The following is a 16,298-nucleotide window of genomic DNA, read 5'->3' as shown; positions in this document are numbered from 1 at the left end:
AGCTTAAGAGTGAAATTTGACAAGTAACATTTGATTTACAGAATGGTTTCCAGAACCAAAATAAAAGTCAAGAACTATGTAAAATCGGTTTATTTCTTCTTCTTCTATGGAACGGCCATGGTAAAAGTAAAGAGAGGAAGACATTTAGTGTTATCTTAACATATATACAGTATGAGTTTCACCATTTGCTTAAAGATTCTCAGAAATGGGAAAAACACTCAATTCTAGGTTATGACACTTGGCATGCCCAAATGAAATTTCCCATTGTACAACAAATAACAGTATTGAAGAAGGCAAGGTAGGAAATCTCTCAAACACATATTTGCTTCTTTAAAACTGAAAGGTAGGGGTTGATGTGATATTAAGTATTTTTTGCCAAAAAAACATTATGTTTAGTAATCATAGATAGGCTACATACAGTACCTAATGGCTGATATTGGTCATTTGGTTAAAATCCAGGGACTCCTTCAAGACCTACAAGTTCAGGGTCTTTAACCTTCCTACTGACTCAGCATTGATAAATTGACTAAGCAGTTTGTCTCAATTAAAAACCTCTTTATTCACAGTTTTATAACCAGTTATGCTTTAGGTTCATTAACACCACTTTTAAACATTCCCATTTTTTCTGTTAAAATCAGGAAGAAGAAGCAGGAAATGAGCTAAATGCATGACAAATTATGTAACAGCTGTTATCATGGGTTTAACTGTAATTCACAGTGAAAAAGAATTTATACAATAAATATTGGATGATTCAGTAAAAAGTCTTTCAAAAGTCTTACCACATAAATAAGACAGTTTATCGCTTAATACCATTTACTAAGGACTATAACTAAGTCTTCTAGGTATAAGCAAAGTTATGAATAATAATTCTGATTAAATGCCATACAATAAATGGGACATTGTGTTCCCTGCAAGGTCACTGTACCTATCTGTCTCTTTAGTACTACAGACTTCATATCAGGGTGATTTTAATAATTTCAAGACAAAACACTCATACACTACAAATAATTTGTCTGGAACTGATGATTAAGGTTGTATGGTTTTCAAGTTTGCAGCACAGTACATAAAAAGTGGAATCATAAAACATAAAATGCCATCAGGAAGATATTGTCGAGAAAATTACTGAGCAATTGCTGTACTACTTTTCATAAAATGTCTTGGCATGAATAGCATACTCTTAAAGCAAACTACTCAACAGGCTAACACTGAGGTGACGGGGAGAAATATGCTCCCTATGCCGGAGAACTAGTTGTAATTACCTAGAATAAAACAAACTGTAATACTGCAAATAAGAAAAGGAAACAAAAGAAAATTGGATATACTGTATAATACATATTATGCTTTTGTGTAACAAAGGATGTGTAGCTGATCAGAAGGTTTTGCTTCTTCCATTTTTTCTCCTCAGCTAAGTAGCTACATACCCAATGAAAAAATAGTGTTAATATACATCTTATATTGTTCTTAAAGAAATGGTAAAACGTGTACTTGCAGCCAACCGTTTATCAGATCTTTGCTTTATGGTCACTTATTACTTCGATAGTCACTGTACCAGGTACCTCCACAAAATTCAGTCTTACATATAGCCCTTGGTGAAATGTTATGCTACAATCTGTCACCAGGAGTACCTTGCACTGTAGCACACTGGTGTAGTCCACTTGTGAAGTGACTTACTGTACTTTGACCTGCTTCTTAGAACAAAACACAATATGTCTAACTAAGCAGATGAGAGCGAGGTTTATAACATGTCACATCAGAGTTCCTCTTGTCAAGGGTCAAGTGGGGTCATCTCTGTACTTTTCACTTCTGGACTTTGCATGTTCACACCCTCAAGTGTTTTGCAGTTCTTATGCAAAGCCTGAAATACAATGTTGGATTTTTCAGAGATTTCATTGACAATATAAAGTGTAAACGGCAGCTCCAAAGTGATTTATTCTTGGAAACAAAAGACTATATGTAAAACATGAAAGTCATTTTCTAAAATTGTGTAGTATTACCAACTTTGCTACTGTATCTTCAGTGTTCTTTCATTATGTTCTGCCCTGCTTGCTCAGATTTTTTTGATTAATTTGAACTGATATGGCCCTTTGATTTTGGCCTATTTCCATCCTGACTTTGACCCTTGTGTCTAAAGTTGTGGCTTCTTTTTTAACTTGAAGTGGCAAGGGTGTGAGGTGATTAGCCTCACATGAAAAATCAAGAAAGAAAAAAGTAAAAAGTTACCAGTTTGCCATACCTGTACAAACTGTTAGAAAATGAAAAGGTGGAAGTTAGTTATGATTCTCTGTAAATTATTTTAATCTGTAGCATTGAAGACAGTAAATTCATGAATAAAATATGTACTGCTTTTACACTGTAGCTACGTGAAGTAGTAAGTTAATAGTGAGTTACTTAGTAAGGGATGGCCTAAGAGCTAAGTTGTAGTGAGATAGAAACAGGAAATACAGTAGGTGCCAGCCATCCCTAGCTACACATACTTAACGTGTTCCCTAAATGGGATGGTATAATTGGGTGGAGATGAAGGAAAATGCCCAATCACGTTTGTGAGTCTGCAAGAAAAGAGGTAAATTGCTGGTCTAGGAAGACTTTACTTTAATACAATTTTAATACTCATTCTCCTGTGAGTGAATTCCACCTTTCTTCAGATCAAAAGTACCAGCAATGTGGTCTACACTTTGACATCTAAAGCATAATAGGAGAGACCTTCTGAGGTAAGAAGAGCACAGATTAAATAAAACATTACAGCAATTTGAGAGGTGAACTGAGGTAATATTTTTGCATCATCAGAAAGTAACATATCAGCTTATCAGTTTCAGTTTCAGATGAGGTTATCAACAGATCCCACCCGTCAGCTCTGTACATCCAGGGTATTGTGCACTTATTTACATGCATTTACATGGAGTACTCCACAAATAATGTTTTGGAACTATGTGCGGTTTGTGTTGGGCTCCCCAATGCATATGTGGTCTGTTTTGTTCTATAATTGCTTAAGTGTTTTCTCTCCAGTGGGATGGGAGTTGCACTTAATAAAAGCAAAATAACTGTTAAAAAAGAGCCCAGAAATAGATTTATAAGTTAATGGATTTTTTTATTTGAGAGAGAAACCTAACAGACAAAGCCTTTAAGAAATTGTTATTGAAATGTAATATTAATTTTAAGAGAGCAGACTGATCTGTGGGAGGTCTTTTACTGTAAAACAAGCAGTATTTCTCCTATATGGTGCGATGTTGATGACTTTGCTACTAGGGTGGTCCATATTTGAGTGAATAAGAGAGGGTAGCTTTTGTCTAATGAAAACACGGACTCAGGAACTCAGTCTTTGTAATTGTCTAAATAATAGTTTGTATGTTTACGGGTTGTAAAAAAAATATTTGTTTTTTATATTTGTGCTTCCCCAGTCTTTCACCATCTCCCTGTGACAGAGAAGCAAAGAAACTATGTGATCAGTCTGGTCAGTTTTCATTATGACTAAAGGGGTGTGCTGTCTGGTATTTTAAATCCATGTCATAATCAATTTTGACTTCTACACTTATAATCACAACCAATACCAGACTATTTTCACACAATATATTGAATTCTTGAATTATTGAACACATTTTCATGTAAAATGTATTGTAATATTTTGCCGATAAGTTTTTTAAAAAAATGTTTAAAAATGTTTTTTGTTTTCTATATTGACAATACACATTCCATTGCTTTTAACAAAGAATAATCAACTAACCAGAAAATGTGGGTGTTCCGATGTTCATGTTTTATTTAAAGGAACAACTAACAGGTTTATCCCATGCTGAAAAGAGAAGAGAGAAAACACAACATTTCGACTATGAAGCCTTCATCAGGTGTGAGCATGTGAGCATGTCTGTCATGTGAGCATGTCTGTTATTTAATTTGATATTGCCAATTATTTGTTATATCTATCCTCCTGCTTTGGGAATCCTGATCCCAGTCAGGTAGTACCCAGACATGAAGGCTCAAAAGGCAAGTGAACTTTGTTTTAAAAATGAAGTATTTACCCTAATGAAATATTCCAACTTAAGCAAACCTGGATTGTTTCTCTTTTACAATTGTCTTATTATTTCTTCTAAATTTGTCTTGTAAATATCAGAAGCTTCTTCTCTGTACCAAATACACAGAACTGGTTTTAGAATTTAGAAACATGGAAAAAAGGTATTTCTGATTTGAAAAGTTCAAAAATATTTAGTATTAACAGCTCTGAGGTGTTCAGACTTGTAACATTTTAGAATGCTAACCCTCTTCTAGCAGGCAGGCAATTCAACATACCTATGGTCACAAAGCTTAACCCCTGGTTTGCTTTAAAAAAGCATTGACTTGTAACATGCACTTCAGTCAACCACTAATTATATGGTGGCAAATGTCAAAAGAGCTTAAATCAAGGCCCCAATGGAAGATTCCTACAAAGCTGAGACAGCAAATAAATAAAGATAACCCTGTGTCCTGTCCCTCTGAAATTCTGCTTACTACCCAGGTTCTTATTTCCTGTATAATATCAGAGAAATAACTGGAATTATCAGAGAAATGTGTTTGGGTCTAGGAGTAAGAAAAGAGGACTAGCATTTTTCTTTCTTAGTACTCAAGAACATGAACATCCCTTTTCTATGCACAAGAATTTTGTTACACTCGTACTCATGAGTGGAATATTACTGCATATTTGACTTTGTTGTGATTTCACTATTACAGTTAACTGTCGCAGACCCCTTACTTCCCATCAATATGTCAGAGGTTTAAAGCTAAACATCAGATGACTGTGGAAGATTACATTTTCCCCAATAGCTAAATTCCAATATCCTCTGCTGGCAATTAACTTGCTTCCAGCAGGAAACATTTACTTTTATTTTTTAAAGGAAACAACATATAGTTAGTTACAAATACTGTTTTAATGCTTCCAGAATTCCCCTTTTCCAAATTGAGCAGTAAACTGCAATACTACTAAAGCAGAGATAATAGTACTGCAATTTCTACAAGATCCTTTTGAATTTGAGATCATTTGTGATGAAAAGCGAAACACAAAGATGCAAGGGATTCTTAAATTACATATTCCCTTGAAATAACTGAAATAAAAGATTTGTATCTAAAGTAATAAAACATTTCATAATGGGATAATGTTTTATAGGTTTTATGCAGTATGTGCAACAATGGCAAATTATAGTGTCCAAAACACAGATTTGTGACAGACTGTGTCAACATCTCTGAATGGCCCCCTACATAGTGGACAATTAAATAAACCTATTAGAGCACATTCTTATCATTGCACAGAGCACAGAGTTCCATTTTACAGTTTTATAGTACACAGCATTGAGTGTTTACAAAGCACAGCCTTTTAACGTTACTTTTCTTTCTTTCCATTCAGTATTTCAGTACAGCCCATTTATTCTGCTGTGCTACTGTTGCTTGAGAGCAGTTACTAACAGGAAATTAATTAATTAGTTAACCAAATAAATAATACAGTGCCATATTTGCAACCTAGAACATATATTCTGATCAAAGGTGTTCTTTGTTTTGCATCTTTGGATAAATAAAGGGAGATACATTTAATCAAAAATTTAAAGCTACAGTATTATATCAATTGCCCCCTAAAACTGCAGTATTGTATTATACTTATTTACTGTTATTCAGTATAACTAATACATAAGAAAGACTGACTAGGCTCAAATAAAGCACCCTAATTTCCTTCCATTTAAGCAAAGAATCTTTCTCCCATCCCCCAGGCACAATTCATTAGGCCCTAGGGCTGCATCTTCCTCTCTCGTTGGTAACCCAGATGTCTCAGACTCAAGGCACTTCAAAAGCAGCTCAAGTGAATGCTGAAATAGGTGGTGTTGGCTCTGGAAGAGAATGAAGCTACTATAACAGTTCCACTGACCAACAGGCACACCCCATTAATTGTTAAGATCCTGGATGCCTGCCCTGGCAAGGATCTTTGTTGCTGTGCCTTGTGATTAAAAGTTGGAAGGGGGAAAAGACTTGTTTTTTGACAATATATAGAATGTATGCATTTTTTGTCAAATTCCTAAGTCTGGCAGTTTGTAGCAAAAAGAGGAATAAATAAGCATTTTATATTTTATAAAGCAAGGCCTGTGTTGAATTAGGCACTGTGTCAACTGAGGAAAGATGCTTGTACTAGTAGTACACAGTATATAACCACACTATGAAATTAAATGGTGAAAGGTACAAAAAGAAAATGTCTCGCATAAAATTTGTTAAATATTGTACCCCTGTTCTGTATACAAAATGTTTGCAAACCTACTCTTCCACTCAATTAAACAAGTCTTTATTTTGGGAGTGATTAAACCCAAACTGACAACAATGTACTGTTCGTACTGGTTTGATTCGCACTGCAATTCCCACTTATTTAATCACTCCATGACAGCTCATAGCACACACCAGCAGACCATGAAATATTCTGAAATTCACAAGGTAGAACTAAACTGGATCAAGGCTAGAATCCGCAGTGAATCATACAGTATGGTGACATTGCAGCCTGCTTAAGTCAACTGTGGATATACCAAAATATATTCTTAGTTATTTCTTGAAAATCTTGACAAAATAAATATACACTTATGATAGTGTCCAGTTATCATATTAAATTTAAAATGTAATACCAACCTCAAAAGAAAAGAGGAACAAAGCTCTAAAAGAAGCACTTGCAACTGTTATAAACCCCTGTAAATAAAAGTTTAACAAAAGTACAAAAGTACTTCAAATCCATTGTGAATTTTAAAGACTAGTACTCAGACTGAAGCAGAAGTTCACTGTGACCATGTTACAAGGAAATTCACGTTATGAAATTTTCACTAAAGGTTAAAGGACTGTTTTAGCACTGATAAAGCTGCAAAGGGAGAGGCTTTGACAAGTGACTCACCCTTGTGAATTTTATAATGAGCACACAATTTAAGCTTTTTTCAAGTTATTAAACTAGGTAACTGAAATACAACTTAAGATGTAGTAAAAGGAAAGTCTCATAGCAGCCTGAAAAAAAAATTGTCATTCTTGTGACAAAGACCCAGTCTTTCTGTAGCTTTGTAGCTTGATTTTGTCAGACCTAAGAAGCCCAAGGCTGGGCATTGTCAGTACTGAAATGGAAGATCTCAAAGGGAAAAACTGTTTGGAGTAAGTAAATTTAGTGGACCAGTAGTTGCCACTATTCCCCTGACTCAATAGTTTCCAGACTAGTGTCCCATTATACTATACATTAGAATATTGTGTCATAGGAGGTGTTGTCCTTTGTATATGATGTATATGGCTCGGGTCCTTTAGTATATGTGGAATGCAATTTTTTATGAATCAGGGGTGGCAGCACCCATCTTCTATGCTGTTGTGTGCTGGGGCAGCAGCATCATGGCAAGAGATGTAAACAGACTCAATAAACTCATCAAGAAGGCTAGCTCTCTGTTGGGGCTGAGCCTTGACCCCCTGGAGGTGGTGGCTGAGAGGTGAATGCTGACCAAGCTCACAGCCATCATGAACAATGCCTCTCATCCGCTACATGGGACTGTTATTAAACTGTTATTTTAGTAACAGACTGCTCCAGCTACGGTGTTCAAGGGAACGTTTCCGCAGGTCCTTCCTCCCAGCGGCTGTCAGGGTGTATAACACTGCCCTATGCTAGGCCAGTTAGCCCTTCATCTGCTCATCTATGGGCAGCATGTTGCACTCATGTACTTTTGGACACTTCATTAACATACTGTTTATACTGTGGTATTTTACCCATGCGCTTTTTGCACATCTTTTATTGTTTTACAGTGACAATTAGCATATTTTGCACAAACTTATTCTGCCAAGTCTATTTTAATTTGTATTCTATATATTTATTTAATTAATCTAATACTGTAGTTATAGTAATTTTAACTTATTCTGATATCTGTCTTGCTTTTCTTGGGCTGGGCTGCTGTAATGCTTCAATTTCCCTTTGGGATCAATGAAGCCTTATCTACCTAAAATTAGTTTGTGATGTTGTTCCCCAAACCTGAAACCCTCTGAGGAGCTTTCAAAATGGCTCTCAATCCCAAATCAACCTGTACTTAATATTCACAATCACCATCCTACTTCCGCTGCTATCATTTGTACAGTACAATCAAAGCTAATTTACAGTTTTAAAATGCTTCCTTTTCTTTGATGTTTTGAGTGTGGTTCTATTAACAGGTTGCCCATTAGCCTGAGGTAAGGTCACAGGTAGGGCTGAAATGATTATTCGATATTGTCGACAAATTTTCGTTGTCGATTTTTCGTTTACATTTTCAAACAGGTTTCCAACCTCCAGTGAGTTAATGACTTAACCTGAAGAGGGTCATAACTATAGAACGGGTTGAAGAAGAAAAACTAACAATAATGGCGGAAAGATCAAAAAAGAAGCAAAGTGTGGGAGAATTTTCTTAAAACAAAAGATAAAACCGTAACATGCAGAATTAAGGTGGTTGATTTAGGATTACATGGCAGTACAATGTGCATGCTTGAGCAAATGCATTGCGTTCGGTGGCGTGAGCAGTGTTCTGACAAACTGAGCTACCCGCTCAGGACGGGTGGCTACCCGTAGTTCGAACGGTCAAAGTAGTTTGTCAGAATGAGCTACCCTTACCAAAATCACTGAAGCTTTCCATATCCTATCAAATTATACAAGGTTAATTTGGTTAATTATACATAGGTTTCCGAAATAGGGAAATACCACAAGCTCCAATTCATTTGTCTATTAGCCTAAAGTTAGCACAGTTGCAGTTCAAGTTAATATGCCATTGCAGCATATTTTCGGTTTGCTTAAACCTCACCATATAGATAGTAGTCTTTCAAAAAAACTGTACAAGAGATAAAGCTTGTAATCCTATCAGAAATAAATATGGGCTACTTTGAAAAACTGTTTAGTTAACAATCAGCAGCTCATGAATTGGGTTACGTAAAATTGTTTAGCCTAAAAACAAATAGCTCGTCCTTTAAACCTATTCATACATAGATTGTCTTGTGAACCCAGTTAAAGAGTTAAAGAGAGATAATCTACGTTTATTATTTATCAAATGTTCATCACCACAGCTCATAGCAAATCCTACAGTCAAATGAAACATTAACTTGCTGCTATTCTGAGTTCACAGTTGGATTTCAAGCGACTTATTTGAAGCTTATTTTGAACGTATTTGAATCCTGTTTTATTTATTTAATTTTTTATATGTAACACAGAACATTATTTTGAATGGTATTTTTGTACAAAAAAGAAGAAAAGTGTTTTCCTGAAATTTAAGACTGAAAGACAATCTAGTTAGATGTCAAAAAATTAACCACAAGAAAACATCACGATAAAGGTTCTCAAATACAATAATACTCTCTAAAAAAAACACAATGAAGGTTTGGTTTAAATAACGGACCCTCTGTACAAGAATATTTCTGCAGTTCTTACAAATTTAAATAAATTATTCTGATGGAATTAAATGAATACTAATATCTTCTTATCATCTTCGCAAAAACTGCATGATGAAAAGAAATTAAATATTTTAAAATAGCCAGGAATGTTATTTATGCAGAAATACTATATCTGAATTTTTCTCAAACCAGATTATTCTTTATGTTGCAGATAACACACTTCAGGAATCAAGTGTAACTTGGTTTCAATTCCTCAGCCTACAGCTGGTTAGGACTAAAAGATAATGACTCTCCTATGAATCTCATGAGCTATCCATTTAAAGGCATGACAGAGACACATTCATTGAGAGTCAAAATACATCTAAAGAGGCACTACTATGACTCACCGCTTTGTCTCATGATCAGATTATCACAGAAATGTAGAATTAAAAATAATATTCCTAATTCAAATTAGAAAACCATTGTGAGAAAGTTAAATCTTTAGCTGCATTTTCACTTTAAAAGCAAAGATACATTTAGGCATTATGTGGCAGGCTAAAACCATTAAAGTGGATGGATCATCAACATGGAATCCCAGCGATTAGTATAGTGTAGCAATCACAGGCAGAGAACTGTAGCCCCATCAACCTGATTTAAAAGGAAGCATTGAGTGGCTGTGACAAGTACTCAGATGTGGAAAAATCCAATTTGCTTACTTCCAGAACATTTTTAAATTAGTACTGTATCTCAAACCTACTGGTACTTAAGGTCATCATATAAACCATATATCATATAAGGTTTGTTTTTAAAATTGACACCGATGATAAAATGAATAGTAATATTTACATACACATTACAAATAGATTACAACATTTAATCAGATTTAAATTTGAATCGGAGGCATATACTGTACTGTTGACATGGACAGTCAGTGTTTGCATTCCTTTTTTTAAAAGTATGAAGGAACTTATTACCATTATGAAACCAAGTACAAAACATTAAAATGATGTATTAATGTTCTTGGAACATACTACTGAATGCTATTTAATTAAAAAAAATATATATATACTATACAACAGTGTAAACTTTAAACTTTCATAATACAGACTACTATTCAGAATGTGCCAATTATTAATCCATTTCAAGAACAAAAAATGTATATTTTCCAGTATGTAAAACACACATAACAGTCCCCTGATCATAATTCATATTAACCAGACTATAATGGGGTCTGTAATCTAGGGTTTCAGCCATTCAGCGTTTTTTACTTCTACATCTGTGTGAAAAACTCCTCTTTTCTCTTTTTGACCATTACTGATTTGTACTGAGCTTGAGTTAGCAGTCTTTAGGGGCTCTAGACACATAATAAGAGGTTGTGGTTCAGAGCCCAAGTGGGACACTGCTGTTGTACACTTGATCTCGATACTTTGCTTAGACAGCATCAGTAAAATGTCAAGTTGTATAATCAGGTACAAACATAAGATGTGAAATAAAAAAGAAATTCCTGAATATAGTCTAACATAAAAAAAGTAAAAATCCTGCCATAAGATGGTGTAAGAAAAACTCATTTTGTAGTGGTTTCTATCCTTTATGAAGAACTGATTTTCCACAAATTCACAACTGCAAATTTGTTGACCTAATGTGTTTTGCATTAGTGCTGATGGAAGCACTGCAGGGGGAGAAAAACATGTCTTCTTCATAGGGAACTGCACTTCTTCAAATGCAAACAGTTCCAATTAATAAACTGAATCCATCTGAAACTACATAAAAAGAAGTTTGATAAATTTAGTAAAACAAATCATATTTTGTTCTTTCTAGCTGATGTTGTATGGAAAAAAGCCACATACTTACTCTGTTACACTCAGCAAAAATTTGTGCTTGTCTTTAAAGAAAACTGTGGTGACTGCATTCAATGTGAACCCAGTACAGACATAGTGTATAGTTAGACATCACTCTTTGCAGTGTCAATAAAATTCCTGCACTGACTTTATATTGCAGAGAACATTTTATACACATATAGACATATTTATATAAACTCATTTGTATAAATAATCAATTGTTTACTAAGAAATTTGCATGTGTTTTGTCACCTTTTTACAGTAATGGTATTGATGATGTAAGCATCTATACTGAATGGCAGTGAAGATGCAACAAATGAGTATTTGAACTAAGTAATGCATTTTTATTTTATCTCAGTATAATAAGGTTTTAGTTTTACATAATAATGTATAGTTTTATCATACGAATACACTATACATCATACTATACTGTACAGTAGAGTGTATACATTGTAGAGAAAAAGAAAAGAGCAATTAAATTCTGTCCAACGCATTGGATTAAGATTAACACCCAATTCAGAATGGCCAATTTTATGTTTTTCCACTGTTTGAGCTGTTTTACGGTTCGAGCTACATCTCAGGCTTACAGCTATGAACGCTGCAACTGCATGCAGGGGAGAAGGAGGAAGTACAGACTCCTGTGACCCACTCATCTTTGAGCCACTCACACATGTAAAATATCACCAACACTTTGCTCCACTTTTCTCCCACAGTCTAAAGAAATACTGGTAAAGTAGGCTAAATGGCTTCTGGGAAAACTGGCTCTGGCATGTGTCACTCCTGTCTTGTCCTGTCCTGTCCTGTCGTGTCCAGGGTGTACCCCGCCTTGCATCCGTTGCTTGCAGGGTTCCCCACCAGCCACGTGCCAGATAAAGGAGTTAGAAAATGGATGGATAAGTCAAACATGCTTCATAAAACCTAACCACTTCTACCTTTACTCATGAGTTAAAGAGGCTCAGATGTCTTATGAAACAACCAAAAGTGAACATATGTTACACTGTACACAAGAGGTAAAACCTTACCTTTTCTTTGCTACTCTGCAACAGTCAATTAAGGCTTGTTAGGGCCATTAAGCCCCAATATTCCTCAACATAAATTCAAAGGTTCTGTAATGTCTTTGTTTCACTTTGCAGTGAGACCATGTGAATTCACCTCACTTCATTTAACTGTAAGTTACATTGGATAAAAGCATCAGAGAGTACAAATAAATTAATAATAACTGTGAATTCTGGTAGGTACACATGAGTTTTTTTTTCTCCCCACTGACTAGGACACCATGAGATAGAATTACATACAATGGGCTGCTCAGGTTTCATTTCAGCAGGAAGTGACAGCAAACACAAGCCACTTTTGCCACTAAATGCCACTTTTCTTTTTTTCTTCATGTATGCTGAGCTTGTACGATTGTGATAGTACTCAATGTGCTTTCAGTGAAATCTGCAGCTTCTTGAGCAGTCTGTTAAAATATATTGTTAAAAAAGAATGGGTATTTGCAGTGATATTTCAAACTAAAGCTTTCGTAAATACTACTTTCTCAGTTGCAACAGGCTATATTATAGAAAGCTTTATTTTCAAATATCACTGCACATACCCATTCTTTTTTACAATATCAGTTAACAGACTGCTCAATAACCTGCAGATTTCACTGAAAGCACATACTATCACAATCGTACTTGTATAAAGGTGAAAGCAATCAAACAAGTTCAATCTCAAAACCTGAGAGAAACCAGGTTTGTGTTTCTGCAATGACAGAAGAATGACTAAAACTCTAGACAGACCCTGAAAGTCAGATGCAATTTTGTATGTTGTACTAAAAGTCACTAGACACTAGAATGTTGAGGGAATGAAGCAAAATTAGCATAAAAATAAATGTCGATTGTGCACCAAGTAACTTTTCTGTACCTGTTAAATGTCTTGACCAGATTTTAGAGGAAAAGTAGAGAAAATAGAAAATAGAAAAACAGGCCTAGTTAATGCAAAGTTTAATGGACTTTGGATTTGACAAAGGCTGCTAAAGGATAATTTTGTCTGTAAAATAAGAAATTCCAAACTTTTCCTGTAACAAATTGTTTATGATGGGTATTGTTTGTATTGTATGTTTTAGTTTATTTTTACAGACAATTATTTTACAGAAATACACTAAAATGCTAATATGTAAAAAAGCATATATATATAAATATATGTAAATGCAAAAAGAATAAAAAGGTTCAAAATAAATGTTAGGTTTACAATCCAGGAATTTAAATTCTGCATAGGGTAGAGTAATTGCTTATGATAAGTATTGTTTGCATTTTTTTTTTGCTTGAGCTAATTTTATACAGTATATTAACAAAAGTAAAAAAGTGCTTGTATATTTATGAAAAAAACTGTTGCTCTCAATTAAGGAAAAAAAGTTTAAAAATCCAGAAAGCATATACAGTATATGGCATGTATATTTTTCACATATGATATTGTTTGAGGATGAAAAAAAATCATTGTAACTTAATGGACATTAGGTAGCAATGCACACTCCTTCCCCCTATCAGTCCATTAAACTGAGGGTTTACTATACAATCAATGGAACCTGTAACGTTTGGAAATAGGCCTGTATCATATGTCAAAATTAACATCATGCTGCAGTTACCTTCAAAGGTCTGGCTTTGTGCCCTCCCAAGAAAACCTGGTTTTAAACATTTACTATTTTTATGTTGTTGTCAATCAGCAGATTAATGTTGTACTGTTCATGAATCATATTATTTCCAGGCAAAATAAACACAAGTTTCATAAAGATAGAGTGTTCATTATTTTGAAGCAAGTACATCTCTCTGGCTAAAATAAACAATTGAGATTTACTGTGTTTTTGTCTAATGTAATGTTTTTGTTGAAATGTTCTACAAAACTGCAACATCAAACAAGAATACTCCTGCTGCAAAGAAAAAAAATACAAGCTTTCTCCCACATCTTCACCCTAAAGTCTCATGAGGGTGGCTACAATTCTGAAATTGTAAAACTCCTTTGTCACATTCCAGTCGCACTGCCAGCACAAACCTACCACTGGCAACACAATAACACCCAAGAGTGTTCCCTCTACCAACACTGCAAACTTGGACAAAGCAAAAACATTAATCTTAAAGCACTGTTTTCAGTAATCACTAGTGACAATAAAGCTACACATTTGACCTTATCTGTACAGCAGCAAAGAAAGTCCTAGAAATTCCAAAGAGGATATATTTGGCAAAATGAGGTACTTGAAGCTATTTTTTTTCCATTGACTTCTTATCATTTTCAAATTTCCCATTAAACTCTACAGTACCTACTTACTTACAAGGTAATGCACTGAAGAAGAGAGCTATACATTTTTAATGTAGCTTAGGATACTTAGGACAGCTCTAAGATACAAAGTGCAGAGCAATGTGCTCCAAAAAAATCTTCCTGTCTGTTACTGCTGAATTAGAATACTAAGCTAGAACAAACTGCCTTCTGGGACTTTTTTGAAAAATTGAATTGAAAGCCAAAAATGACAGTGCATGCTGGGATTGCATACAAAAAGGCCAGTGTGGGTCTGTTCTTCCCAGGCAGCTCTTTAGTAGTAGCTGCATTTCTACATACCAAACACAAACTTTATAACCCTATAAAGATACTCTTTATGGCCATCTGTTTTACAGTAAAGCACTGTCTTTCCAAATAATTACACGACAAGTTCAAAGCAGAATAACCAACAGCTAGCAATATACACTGTGTGAATCCTTTCTGATAGAGTCTTCTTGTCTCCAATATTAGATTAATAAATGTCAGGCACCGGGGCCCAGGGAAATCCATTCCGAAGAGAAAAAAAATGAAAATTTTAACAAGACTGCTACATGAATCTCCCACAATATTCAATTTCTTTCCCATCTAAAAAACAAATTTCATTCATCCTCAAATTTTCACTTTGAGGGCGTGGCGATTATTTTCTGTTTCGGGCATTTGAAAATATGGCACATTTCATCCAAAGTAAAAAACAAATCATTCAGAACAGAAGCCCTTCTTTAATACATATGCTAAAAAACAATACAAATGAAAGAGACTTAATGAAAATAAAGCTATGAAAGAGAGGGACTATGGATGATGATGGGTGGTAGACTAAAAATTATTACCTGCACACTGCACATAAATCTGCCCATCTCAAAATAAAGCAAAGCCATACCAAATTAAACGCCTCACCTCCAGGTGCCCCATGTGTCTCCTCTAGGATATACATTAAAGTTTACAAACACAAGGTACAAACCAACTTTGTTAACTATACTAACAAACAGCAGGAAACCGGAATATCTTGCACAACAAGGAAGCAGGTGACCTGATAACATCCTGCTTTCCTGAATGTTGTCAAAAGTAACATTTGTTTTACTCATCTCTGTTGTGTATCTTGTGACAATGGTTCGACTACAATACTAGTTAATAACAAAACAAACTGCCGTCAAAAGCTCAACAAAGAAAGAGGTAATGCTGTGAAGTTGTCCAATACCTACTAACAGCCCAATTTACAAAGCTATGAACTAGTACAGGTGAGCTGGTGAAATCCACCGCCACAATGTCATAAGCAACAGATTACTACCATTTATGTTGCCAGAAAATTGGTATGTGTAATACAGCATATAAGGAAGTATGATTTTACACAGAGAGTTGCAGGGGTATGGAACAAACTGCCTTGCAATGCTGATGATGCAGTTTTCCAGGGATCCTTAAAGAAATGGCTAGACAAAATCCTAGTATAAGTAAGATACTAGCACTCAAATAATCAAGATGGGCCACATGGTGTCCTCTCATTTCCAACATTTCTTATGTTCAATGTACTTGCACATTTTGCAAGTTTTTTTTTTCTCCTAACAATAAATTATATTTGAATTACAGCAACTACCACTTCCAGCATAAATGGATTATGAAAGGGCTTTCTGGTAATTCACTAAAGGAAATGACAGAGGAGTACAGTATATCAGGTTTGCTCCTTAATGTTTTATGAGTGAAGAGAAAGGATGGTTAAATGCAGTGGTGCTTTGCTTTTCTTCTGTTTATTCTGGTAGCAACAGTTTTAAAAGTTGTCTTTAGATGATATAGAACATAACCATATTTTGTCAGTGTGGCAATCCATTCAAGCAAAAGATG

General features: G+C 34.8%; 1 protein-coding gene across 1 annotated transcript in view; it reads right to left on the bottom strand.

The window, feature by feature from the left end:
* Positions 1-16,298, bottom strand: part of LOC148837765 (sorting nexin-18-like) — a 32,558-nt gene that overhangs the window by 8,194 nt on the left and 8,066 nt on the right. The gene's annotated exons all lie outside the window — the stretch shown is intronic.

The sequence above is a fragment of the Atractosteus spatula genome, chromosome 3 (assembly GCF_055471065.1).
Source record: "Atractosteus spatula isolate fAtrSpa1 chromosome 3, fAtrSpa1.hap1, whole genome shotgun sequence".
Lineage (NCBI taxonomy): Eukaryota > Metazoa > Chordata > Actinopteri > Semionotiformes > Lepisosteidae > Atractosteus > Atractosteus spatula.
Note: the sequence above shows the minus strand (reverse complement) of the source record. Positions and strands in the feature narration are given on the sequence as shown.